We start from the raw sequence: 12,140 nt of genomic DNA on the forward strand, positions 1-12,140 counted from the left end.
GGAGACAAAAGCCTTGCAAATGAGGAGTATAGTGGCTGACTATCAGAAGTTGACATGGCCAACTGAGACCCGTCCTTGAAGGTGATCTTCTCACAAATACACAAGAAGTTGCCTAAAGCTCAATGTAGACCATTCTTGTCATTTGGCATTTGAAGCAAACTGGAAAAGTGAAAAAGCTCAATAAGTGTGTGATTCAGGAGCTGGCAACAAATCAAAAAATTTCATCATTTTGAAGGGTTGTCTTCTTTTATTCTATGCAACAACCAAGAATCACTTCTTAATTCGATTGTGATGTGTGATGGAATGTGGATTATATACAATAACTGGCAAGGACAAGCTCAGTGGATGGACCAAGAAGAAGCTCCTAAGCACTTCCCAAAATCAATCTTACACCAAAATAGGTCATTGTTACTGTTTTGTTGTCTGCTGTGGGTCTAAACCAGTACAGCTAGAAATAGTGAAACTAGATCTGAGAAGTATGCTCAGCGAATCATTGAGATGTACCAAAAACTGCAGTGTCTGCAGCTGGCTTTTGTCAACATAATGGGCCCAATTCTTCTCCATGATAACACCCAACCGCAGGTCACACAAGCAACACTGCAAAAATTGAACCAATTGGGCTAACAAAGTTTTGAATCATTCACCATATTCAAATGACCACTCGCAACCCAACTACCACTTCTTCAAGCATCTTAAAAGCTTTTCATGGGGAAAACATTTGCATAATTCTTCCACAAGAGGAGGTCAAAAAGCTTCCCAAGAGTTCATTCATTCCTTGAGCATGGATTTTCATGCTACAGGAGCAAACATACTTATATCTTGTTGTCAATAAAGTGTGTTGATTGCAATTATTTCTATTTTGATTAATAAAAATGTTTGAGTCTAGGAATAATGATTTGAAATTCATGGTCTGAAAGTGCAATTACTTTTGCACCAATCTAATATATGCTCAGTTCAGTTCATTCACTCAGTCGTGTCCGACTCTTTGTGACCCCATGAATCACAGAACGCCAGGCCTCCCTGTCCATCACCAACTCCCGGAGTTCACTCAAACTCATGTCCACAGAGTCGGTGATGCCATCCAGCCATCTCATTCTCGGTCGTCCCCTTCTCCTCCCGCCTCCAAACTTTCCCAGCATCAGAGCCTTTTCCAGTGAGTCAATTCGTCGCATGAGGTGGCCAAAGTATTGGAGTTTCAGCTTTAGCATCAGTCCTTCCAATGAACACCCAGGATTGATCTCCTTTAGAATGGACTTGTTGGATCTCCTTGCAGTATAAGGGACTCTCAAGAGTCTTCTCCAACACCACAGTTCAAAAGCATCGATTCTTTGGCGATCAGCTTTCTTCACAGTCCAACTCTCACATCCATACATGACCATGGGAAAAACCATAACCTTGACTAGATGGACCTTTGTTGGCAAAGTAATGTCTCTGCTTTTTAATATACTATCAAGGTTGGTCATAACTTTTCTTCCAAGGAGTAAGCGTCTTTTAATTTCATGCCTGCAATCAGCGTCTGCAGTGATTTTGGAGCCCCAAAAAATAAAGTCTGACACTGTTTCCACTATTTCCCCATCTATTTCCCATGAAGTGATGGGACCAGATGCCATGATCTTTGTTTTCTGAATGTTGAGCTACAAAACAACCTTTTCCCTCTCCTCTTTCACTTTCATCAAGAGGCCTTTGAGTTCCTCTTCACTTTCTGCTCAGTCACAGAAAATAATGGAATTTTGCCTTTTGACGTGAATAGACCTCAAAAGCATTATGCTAAGTGAAATACGTCCGAGAAACACAAATGCAGTATGATCTCATTTACATGTGTAATATTACAAAAAATGAATCATAGATACAGAGAACAAGTTAGTGATTGCCATAATTGCAGGTTGGGGGGTGGGTGAAATGGGGTATGGTGGGCAAAAGTTCTAAACCTCATTTTTAAAATAAATAGGTACCATGGATGCAATATGGTGACTATGGTTAATAGAACTGTATTATAGATTTGAAAATTGCTGAAGTAAATCTTAAGAAGTTTCATTACAAGAAAAAGCATAACTATGTGTTGTGATGAATGCTAACTGAACTTTTTTGCTGATAGTTTAACAATACATACAAATTACAGAACAATTGTATTGTACACCGGAAACTCATATACTGCTTTTTTTTTAAAAGAAATTTCATTCTTTTCGAAAAGAATATAATCCTCAAAAGTTTCAATAGTGTAAAATTTTAGAACACTGAGACAAAAAGAGTATAAAAGTCTTCAAGTAGTATAATCCTGAAGTGGAATACAAAGAATCATATTATATACACAGTTATTCAGTATTGTATGACTTCCTTTCTTCTTCCTATATCATACATCTCATAAATTGTAATAGCAGTATTTCACATCCATGTCTATATCTGTGTTCACTCTTTTGATCAACGAGCCAATGACATCATTGGATCTGTGTTCCTCAGCAGATGGATGGGACACGTTTGGTGGGAGAGCTAAGTTAAGCAGATATATGTTTATCTGATAAATACTGTAGAATTACTCTGCTCAGATATTACAGTGATTTTTTATTTCATCAACAATAAAGAAAATCACCAAGTTGTCAATCTTTTAAAATTTTTCAGACTTACATGAGAAAAAATATATTAATCAATTGACATAATTCTGTTACTGAAAACTGTTTTGAAAGCATTATTATATGTAATATATGTGAAAAGATGTAAAATATACTTGGTTTTTAAAACTGAGATATGTTTTTTCATTCTTGAAATAAAGACCTAACATCTTTGATATATATAGAAATAACAGAAGGTAATTAACAAAAACAGGCTTAAAAGTGGAGTGGTATGGTGAGAAAAACTACTTTTGATAAATATTTATTTGAAGATTTAAGATCTTTTACTTTCACAGTAATCATTGTAAAATTGCAAAAGTAACTAATAATGAGTTGATTATAATTAGTATATTTAAGCATCTTCTATCACAAATATGATCCACTACTTCATGAAGAAAAAAAAAAAGAGAGAGAGAATTCAAAGTAAATATTGGCTTGCAATGTTAATTCACAAAGACATCAATCACTAGTCATTTAGGAGCAGTTCACTGGCATATACTATATGTTGTAAATGTAAATTTTTAATGTAGTTAACCAAACAATAAGGGCCATCAGCTTTAAAAAGAAAGATATTCAAAGTGAACTTATCTTTCTTTTTTTGCTATGATTTCATCTTTTCATAACCATGATTCAAATTATCTTATTTCATGTCACAGCTCATTATCCACTCTGTCAGTATCTCCTTTTCCAAATCTAATAATACATAGAATGAACATAGATGATGACATTGAAAAGAAACAGTGCATGTCAGCTCTTTCTCAAGTTGTGTACCATATACCGATTGTCCTTGAAGGGACTTCTAACTAATTACCATCCTTTCTTTGTAGAGCAGTCACATTGGCAAGAATTGATTGGGCGTGTAAGATGTTTCATTTAGTTGGTAGAAAAATCTCTTATTGAAAATAATCTTATTGTCGGTAAAAGTAATGCACCCCATGCAAATTTACCAGTTTGATTTTTAATGTTTGTTTTCAATGATATTTTATGAGAAAATAAGATCTTAACAATAACCAGAATAAAAAAATAGAAAAAGGAATTACATAAAATGTGTAATTCTGTTTACATATTAAAAATAAAAAAAACTTATCCTAAACTCTGTTTTACTTTCAAAACTTTACTGAGAATAACTACACTTTCTGTTCAGTTCAGTTCAGTTCAGTTCAGTCCCTCAGTGGCGTCCGACTCTCCGCGACCCCATGAATCACAGCATGCCAGGCCTCCCTATCCATCACCAACTCCCGGAGTACACTCAAACTCATGTCCACAGAGTCGGTGATGCCGTACTGATGTTTAAAAGAATTCGGGTGGCTCTTCTCAAATATTTTTTTGACTATTGAGCTTTATCACTCTGGCTTCTTTCACTTGGACAGCCCAGGACATTAAATACTCACATGTGGAGGTTATATAATACATATTTTGTGATAATTAGCTATGTTCCATAAGTTCAGAACTTAGATTCATGAAGCAGTAATGACTAAATATTTTTTCACTACTTCTATGATAATTGCTCAAAGCTGATTTACCCATGAACAATTTTGACTTCATATTGCCTGTGTCCTAAGATATATACATCATACTACTCTCACTCATAAAATAACTACATTTGTCCAGAGATGACTTATCCACTAGTAATTAGACTTTCTATTACTCCCCTTATTTTTCTTAAAATCTATATTTGTCATGTTATTGTTGTATGTTCTTTTTATCCATTTTTAGTTTTCAAATAAGTTCATTGTTTAAAATTAAGTGATTGTTCTTATTGCATTATGTGTACTTTGAGAGAAAGGAAAATCAAGTATGAAAACACTGCAGATTCTGAAGTTCATGAAATGACTTGGCTGGTAATAGTAGGGTATATTTCTCATCCTGCATATAAAATATATTTTATGGAGACTTAAAGATCTAGGTCCACTTCGCTACTGCAGAATTCCAGTTTGACTCCTTCATAGTGAAAGTCTAGGAGTATGTTTGAAACACTTTTTGGGTGCTCATGCTATGTGACCAGAATTTGAAGACCACTGAAAATTTAAAAATGCCTGAACAGTCCTGCGACCAGATATTTCAGGTAACATCTCCAGCCTTATATGTTATTCTTGCTTGTTTGGTTTGATTTTGATTCACAACACTTGCGAATGGTAGGTATTCATGCCAAGATAATGAGATGATTGGATGTCATTTCCAATGTGATGGACATGAGTTTGAGTAGGCTTGAGGAGTTGTTGATGGACAGGGAAGCCTGGTGTTCTGCAGCCTATGGGGTCACAAAGAGTCAGACATAACTGAGCGCCTGAACTGAACTGAACTGGTACCAGAGCCTCTGAAAGTTCCTTTTTGCACTATGATGATAAAATCAACAAGTCATTGCTCTTTTCCATCACTTCTGGTTTTGAGTGTGATTTGCTTAATTAACCACTAACTGTTTCTGTCATGAGGTGTTAACTCTCCAGCACACCATCTTATGAGAATGTTGAAATAAATTACCATGTCTTCTGTTTAAAAGGCTGATCTGTTAATTGACATTAGCACTGTTTTAATGTAATGGTACTCATATAAGTGCAGCTGTTGGAGGTTGAATAAAACTAGTCATTGCTTGATAACAAATACAACAAATACATTAATATGCTTATTGTTAATAAACTGTAAAGCCAAAAAATCATTGACAGAGGAAATTTTTTTTTTTGAAAATAATTAATTGAAGTGCCATGCAGTTTCAAGAATACAGATCAATTTTCCTGTTAAGTCAAATAGCATTCAAAGTGTAATCAAACAGAAAATTATGCTTATCAAAATAGATTTAGAATAGAAATTGTCTTTGTATAAAATAATTAGTAATATAGTTAATCAAATATGTGTTGCATTTATTTTCTTTCAAGAGTTAAAACCAACAAGCCGGAATTCTTCTTGAAGGCTCTATCATGTTCTATCTGTATACAAATCATAAACAAGACCTCCCATCACCTCACAGTATGACCACAAGTATTAGTAAATCTACCATTCCCCCAATCTGTTTCTCTGCTTGATCTTTTTTCTAGTTTATCAAGTTTACAAGGGCCTTCTATTCCTTTTCAGAAATATTTAAAGTTAACCCAGCATTTTAGTTTTGGCATTACTTTCTTCCCCATGTCTTATTTTTATTCTTGTTCTCAGAGTTTCAGCCAGGACTTCAAAGGACAGTCTCTTCCTAGGATTTTTTTGTTTTTTATCCTTAATGTACTTTGTTGGAGCTTAATTGACATACTAAAAGATGGAGATACTTAATGTATAAACCTTATGTCTTTAAACATAAGTATAGGAGACCGGGACGACAGAGAATGAGATGGCTAGATGGCATCACCGACTCGATGGACATGAGTTTGAGTGAACTCCGGGAGTTGGTGATGGACAGGGAGGCCTGGCGTGCTGTGGTTCATGGGGTCACTAAGAGTCGGACACGACTGAGCGACTGAACTGACTGACTGACTGACTGATACAGCCATAAAGTCATTAAACACATCAGATTTGGAAGAATGGCACTGAAACATGTATATTATCATATGTGAAATGAATCGCCAGTCCAGGTTCGATGCATGAGACAGAGTACTCAGGGCTGGTGCTCTAGGATGACACAGTTGGATGGGATGGGGAAGGAAGTGGGAGGGGAGATCAGGATGGGGAACAAATGTACACCCATGGTGGATTCATGTCAATGTACCACAAAACCACTACAATATTGTAATTAGCCTCCAATTAAAAATAAATAAATTTATTAAAAAAATCAATTTCATAAACATCTATCACCTCCAAAAATTTCCTCCCATTCTGTCCATTTTTTGTTTGTTTCATGTTTTTTCCCTTTTTGTTGTGAGAACATTCAACCTAAGATCTGTCTTCTTAGAAAAGATTTAAGCATACCATATATCGTTGCTACTCATAGAACACATCTTATACAGATTTCCAAAACTTATCTTGCATAACTGAAGCTTTGTACCTTTTGAAAGATTTTAATTAAAAAAAACAAAATTCCCTCAATCTAGAATCAGGCCTTCAACTTCTCTCTCATGGCCTCATTCTCTATATCTCTATTAAAGTGTCAACTTTTTAAATAGAAACTTTGTCTGACCTTCTAACCCAGTCTCTTAATTGTCCATATTTTCTTCTCTTTTTCTTTTTTTTTAAACAGTTGCTTTGGTTATGTTTGCATGGAAGTGTTAGATTGGAAGTTAGTCATGAGAAATGAGGGGTGGCCTGGCTTTAAGGGATGCTAGTTGATCTCTAAACCCCATAGCCTACAAACCCAGAAGAGCTCACAGATACACTGCAAAGATGACCACAGAGATTTTTTCAATTCCTGCACATGCGCCCTAAGCACATAATGAAACAAACTAACTACAGAAGTTTTCTAAGTAACCTTAGGCAGTTAGGAGTCCATTAAGCATTAATAAATATTCATAAATATAAGATAAACATTATTAATTTATATTCATAATTATAATATATACTCAACTGATTGTAACAGACTGAACTATGGGAAGATATAAACAACAGAGCCTGTTATATAACTTATAAGTGTCTATTTGCCTTGAGCACACACCCATTTGCATTACCTTTCATTGATTTGTGGTGGGTACAAGCCCTGTTTTGTATAGGGCATATCCAGAAGAAGGAGACAGGAAGCATAAAAAGGGGGAAGCCAAGAGGGTTTGGCATGAGGAGGCTGACTAATTTGAAATCAACCTGCTCCCATGTCTGAAAGTGTCTGTCTAATAAAATACCTGTCTGCTTGAGTTGAACTGAGCTGTAATTTGTTGTTGAAAACCCTTTAGTCCATCATTCCAAAATTTTGTTGCAACAATGCAAGAATCGAGGAAGAGAAATTAGCCAATCTGACATTTACTGCTCTGACTCAGATTGCTGTGAGTATGTTACTTGGATTGCTAACTGTTTCTGAAAAAGATAAGGGTCCTCACCCTTTTGGCTGGAAGGACCATAATTCTTGCTGACATGACAAGACATTGAAGTCGCTCAGTTGTGTCCGACTCTTTGCCACCCTATGGACTGTACTCTACCAGGCTCCTCCGTCCATGGAATTTTCCAGGCAAGAGTACTGGAGTGGGCTGCCATTTCCTTCTCCAGGAGATCTTCCCAACCCAGGGATCGAACTTAGGTCTCCCGCATTGTAGGCAGACTCTTTACCTTGAGGGAAGTCCACAATTCTTGCTGAGTTCTCCTCTGTGATTTCTTGCTTCTAGTCTCCTCAAACCATTTGTTAATAGGCAGATAGATGTGGATGCAACTGAGGGGCTCTGGCCGGGACTACTCCCTGGTACGCTCTGAAGATTCCAATGTCTGCTATGCCCCAATAGCTTTTGCCCAAGTTGGTGAAGGGACTCTCTCCTCTGCCTCCTTGGTGTTGAGGAAAAGGAAAATTGAAACTATGTAGGCATTGGTCAGGCACTTAAAAACGATTAGGGAGTCTGCTGGTTGAAGGCTCCTGTGGAAGGTTAAGGGGTTCACAGAATGGACCAGACTTGCCTGCTGGTAGCAAGACAACATTTGTGCTGCATGTTATCTACGTAATGGTTCAAGAAAAACACTGAGCCCATTTTCCCTGGGTGCCATTTTGCTGATAGGTTATAACGGGGGCTCCTCTGTGTTTACTTCCACTGCTTTTAACTTCCCATCCTTCTGCTCCTCTTATATGTATGCTATTCTCTACAAAGTGGGGCGGGTCATTGGCTGGCTCTCAGGAGAGAGATGTGCCATAGTCCCCCATCTTGCAGCTAGAACTATTCTGCAAAAGGCAGGGGAAATGGATAGAGGTCCCCTGTGTCCAACATTTTTCAACTAAGGACATGAAGGGACTATGCCTTAAGTAGGCATAGTATACCCTAAAAACGAACTTACTAGGCAAATGGCATTAGACTTCATATAACCAAGAAAAGGAAGTACCCAGGAAGGCTCACCTCCAATGGCTCCCAAGATGTCTGGTGCCTGGTATGTTTTCCCTATTGTACCTCAAATAGTCCCTTCATCCCAGAACAGCCCCTCCAGAAAATCCAGCCCAGGTATGTCCTGTGGTTGAAACAAGAAGGGAATTTGGACTGACGAGTGTCAATAAGACCTTCTCCCTCCTAGACCTATGACAGATAAACCCAGACCTTGAGAAATTATACAAATAAACCAGGAAAATATATAGATACATTTCAACACCTTACTTAGGCTTTTGACTTGATGTGGAAGGATGCCATGGTCATATTCAATCAAACTTTATCTGACCCTGAGTACATTAGAATCTTAAAAAAAAGTCCCCAAAATATGCTACAGGCCTTCACACATCAAGCAATACATATCCAGTGCGGAAACTGTAGTCCCCTCAGATCCCAAATGGAACTCTAATGATCCTGAGCACATTTGGGAAAGAGACCATTTTCTAACTTGTGTAAAGGCAGGATGAAAAGAAGCCCAACAAAAATTAGCTATGCCTGGATCTCAGCAATTACTCAGGAGCCTAATGAGAACCCTATTGCCTTTCTGGAACGGGTCCAGACAGCCACCAAAGCCTTTTATAACCGAGAACAAGATAGGGAGGTCAAAGATCAGGAAAGGGAAAGAAGGAAAGAAACTAAGCTTGCCCAGATGCTCGTCACCCTCCAGAGATGTCCTATGGCAAACTCTGAGTCCTTAAAGGACATGGCACAGGATAAATGTCAGATCTGTAAACAGGAGGGATATTGGTCTAGAGATACTCCAAATCCTGACCAGACTCCTAAAATAGCTTGCTACAAATGCCAACAATCAGGATATTGGGTAGCACTGTACTCTCAGGACACGAGATCCTTGAGATTTCCTTCCCCCATGATGGTTCAACATGACTGAATGGCCCATTCCAGCAAGCCCCCTGTCACAGATAACCATGATGGGGCTGGAGCCGAGGGTGCAATTGAATTTGGCAGGTAGGTCCAAGAATTTATTTGTTGACACTAGGGCTACCTCCGGAGAAGGCAATGGCAAGCCACTCCAGTACTCTTGCCTAGAAAATCCCATGGATGGAGGAGCCTGGTGGGCTGTAGTCCGTGGGGTCGCTAAGGGTCGGACACGACTGAGTGACTTCACTTTCACCTTTCACTTTCACATATTGGCGAAGGAAATGGCAACCCACTCCAGTGTTCTTGCCTGGAGAATCCCAGGGACGGGGGAGCCTGGTGGGTTTCCATCTATGGGGTCACACAGAGTCGGACACGACTAAAGTGACTTAGCAGCAGCAGCAGCAGGGCTACCTACTCTGTCCTGACCTCTTACTCTGGAACCTTCTCCCCCCAAACCTGTACCATTTTGGTTGCTATAGAGAAAGCAGTTACAAAAAGATTCACCCAAGCTGTTGTTTGTTGCTGGGATGGACAGATATTTTTTCATCAGTTCCTGGTGGTCACTGAGTGCTCTACTCCCTTATTGGGAAGAGATATACTTACTAAGCTGGGGACCACCTTTATGGTGGGAATATTTTCAGCCTCCAGAGCTGTACAACTCCTACTTGCCACAAAATAACTCACTGTGGCCCTCCAATAGTAAGGTACCAAAAACTATGGGAAGAAAAGTATAACCTCCAGGTGTGGGACCAACTCTTAGATGAGCACACTGAGCTAAACTTATTGTCATTGTCCTCTGAGATGCCACTCAGTTTCCAAATCAGAAGCTGCTGCTGCTGATGCTGCTAAGTCGCTTCAGTGATGTCCAACTCTGTGCCACCCCATAGACAGAAGCCCACCAGGCTCCCACGTCCCTGGGATTTTCCAGGCAAGAACACTGGAGTGGGTTGCCATTTCCTTCTGCTATGCCTGAAAGTGAAAATTGAAAGTGAAGTAGCTCAGTCGTTTCCGACTCTTAGTGACCCCATGGACTACAGCCTACCAGGCTCCTCCACCCATGGGATTTTCCAGGCAGTAGTACTGGAGTGGGGTGCCATTGCCTTCTTCAAAATCGGAAGCTATACTCCCTCAAAAATAAGCTTGAGAAGGACTGCAACCTCTAATAAACAAGTTTCTTACTTGTGGGCTCTTGGTTCCCACCAATTCACCATTTAACACCTCAATTCCTCTATAGATTCAGGGTTTATATCTTCTCCTTTGTCTTTGTAAGGTAACTATTCTCCCTGAGTTCTCAGGAACTGACTGGTTCATCTGAAATTCCCCTAACTAAAGAAAAGAAAAAAAAAAGTGTTATTTTACATTCAAGCAGGAAAACTGTGAGATCTCTGATGGTTCTATAGAAATCAGCTTGTCTGATTTAAGCTTGTGAGTTTAACTAATACAGATCTGTCTTTGGAATCATCAGCCTCTCTGCAGGTGATGTAACTCCACCCAGTCTACCATTAGAACACTTCAACTGTTATTATAAGGGGTTACGGGAAGAAATTAATGATTATTTTGCCAGGTTTCAAGTGTCAAAGCATAGGTGTGGATTGCTTTTTGTTCCCAGCTGAGGAGAGCCACTCCTTCCATTCAGACCTATCTGACACCCCTGCTTAGGGACAAAACCCTACCCAGCACTAGCTATGGAGACCTTGGGGATGCCCAACTCCAGTGCTGTAACTTCAGTTGTGGGAGCTTGATCTGCTCAGGATCATACAGTTCTTTCTGTATGAACATTTTATTTCAATTATACACACACACACACATATATCATTGTGAGTATTTGTCCAATAAGTCCCTATAAAAATAGATCTGTGTAAGTAGGGGATAATTCTAATTTTCTTCAAAATTATATATCTTTCACCAAGCAGAATTCCTGGGATATTTTAGATGTTAAGCATATACATGTCTTTTAATGGAGTACATGAGAGAACAGAGTATTAAATGCATTTTTACTTTATTTTGTGTTCTGAGTTATAAAGTGTTTTGTATGATTAGAAAATACATACCTACATTGTAAATTTTTTAACTGACTTAAACAAATTAAAAAGAAAATGCACTTTAACTGAATTATCTGTAAATATTAATTTCCATACATTTTTAAATTGAGGAGGGCTAGTAACTTCATCTTGATAAATATCATGGCTGATGGCTCCACAGTAGCGGGCATACAAATGAAGTAACAAGTGTTCTTCACAAACTAACATGAATTTCTTGTGCACCGTGGGGTGTATATATACTAGAAAAGAGAAGTAATAAATTGGTTAAAAACTTTATTGAAACATGCTTTAGTATAGAAAATTTTGCATAGGAAAACACACAGATAATTTTGACAACTACTAGCATGTTGTGATTCATGGGGTCGCAAAAAGTCGGACACGACTGAGAGACTGAACTGAACTGAACTGAAGATTTTAATAAATGTCCATAGGAGATGCCTTTTATATCACTCTTTTATTTTTCTTTCCTTTCACTTCTCTTTCTATACCATCTTTCTTCGTGGTTACTGTTCAAACTTGGTTTCTTAAATGTATATTATTTGAAAATATTTTAATATGATCAGGTCATATCTTCCAATAATATGATTTATACATAGGAATCTATAGTATTTTCAAAGATATAATTCATATATAGTTATATCCACAAT

Source organism: Moschus berezovskii, chromosome 10 (assembly GCF_049115385.1).
Source record: "Moschus berezovskii isolate FMDL1 chromosome 10, NW_MosBer_1.0, whole genome shotgun sequence".
Classification (NCBI taxonomy): domain Eukaryota; kingdom Metazoa; phylum Chordata; class Mammalia; order Artiodactyla; family Moschidae; genus Moschus; species Moschus berezovskii.